Source organism: Dasypus novemcinctus, chromosome 16 (assembly GCF_030445035.2).
Source record: "Dasypus novemcinctus isolate mDasNov1 chromosome 16, mDasNov1.1.hap2, whole genome shotgun sequence".
NCBI classification, from domain to species: Eukaryota; Metazoa; Chordata; class Mammalia; order Cingulata; family Dasypodidae; genus Dasypus; species Dasypus novemcinctus.
The window spans coordinates 15,023,777-15,025,400 of NC_080688.1; positions in this window are offsets into that span (position 1 = coordinate 15,023,777).

Below are 1,624 nucleotides of genomic sequence, written 5' to 3' on the forward strand. Positions count from 1 at the left end.
ACTTAACCCTAAGACTAGAGTGTCCCTTCTTTCCAAATTAAAAATGGAGACACATCATTTGACAACTTGATTTTTGAGAGGACAAGAACAAGACTTCTTGAAGTTGAAAATCTAGGCCAGGTGGTTTCCACATCTATTCTTCAGCCATTTACTTACTCATTCATCCAGAACATAGTCACGATGTGGCCCAAGTGGAGTCACGACCATGCTAAGTGTGCGGCAGAGAGACACAGCCCAAAGCAGATATCTGGACTCCTCAGCGGCTCCCCCACACACACACCTCAGGACAGGATGCAGTGCCCTTCAAGGCAGGTGGTTGAGTAACTCAGGGGAGCACAGTTGACCAGTGGGACGGGGAGGCACTCAGAACTCTGGGTCTGGTGTCCATTTGGCTTTGCAACTAGTAATTGCCTGTGCTGTGGAGCCCCACGGCCATGACAGTCTTTCTGGATCTCATTTTTTCACCGTGAAGTAAAGGGACCGTACCGGGCTTTCCTTCACCTCAAAGAAAATAGGCTCTACTTTTCCCACCAGCCAGGAGGAATCCTTTGCCCTAATGTGCTGAATCTGGTGCACCTCTTTCATGCACAGCTCTTCCTATTCCGGAGAAGACAGCTCAAAGTACATGCACAAAAATGAGCACGTATTTCCTAAGGCAAGTGGGAGTGAGGCCATAGCCAGCCTCCCTAGTTTTCCCACAGTGGGGAAAGATTCAGAGGGAAATGAGGTCAAGGGTATTAGCTTGGAAAGGAACAGCAACAAGAAACCAAGGAAAATGGAAAAGCAGCCTTTCCTAGGGCCCCACAGGGAAGGTTGTAAGGTCCTAGGAGGTAGAGCATGTCCTTCCTTGAAGTCAAGTCAGGAGAAAACAAGCAAATGTCCAGAGGTAGATGGAAATGCAGGCTTTCCATCTGGAATATTCTTTTCTTTTCTATCTTTGTAATTAAAGTTTTATTGGAATACTCATTCGTTTACCTGTCATCTGTGGCTGCTTTTTTGTTTCGTTTTGGTTTTTGGTTTTTGTTGTTTTGTTTCTCTTCTTTATTTTCTTTTAAAGGTTACATTCAAAACATATGAGTTCCCCCCCTGACCCCACTCCTCTCACATCAACAACCTATTTAACCTCAGGGAGGCGAGGCTTTCTGGGAAACGAGGCGCAGGAACACTCATGAACCCATAACCTGGAAAACAGAAGAGCCAGTGGCTCCCTGGGTCTTGGAAAGGATCTTCCTCCCTTATCTCAGATCCTGTTGTATTATCAAATAAGGCCATCAAACGCCCCATCTTCACTCCTGTCCTTCCACAGCTCCAGATGAGTCAGAGTCTTCTCACTGCAATTACCAGTGGTACAGTCTACTTGGAGAGGGAAGAGGGAAAGATGGGCAGCCCCCCACTGGGCGGAGGTCCTTGTCCCCTGAGGGGAATATGCTAAGGGACAACAGAAGCTAGCAGAGAGAGGCGTGGGGCAGGCAGGGCCATCCCTGTGCCTGAAGCGCCACGGGGGAAGGAGGAAGGCGAAAGGCAGTGATGCGCTATTGCATCACAGGTGCAGGGATATAACCTGCGCTCGCTCAAGTGTTCCTCTGTGTTCCCGGCCCCTCTCCTGACTGCTGCCTCCACGGCC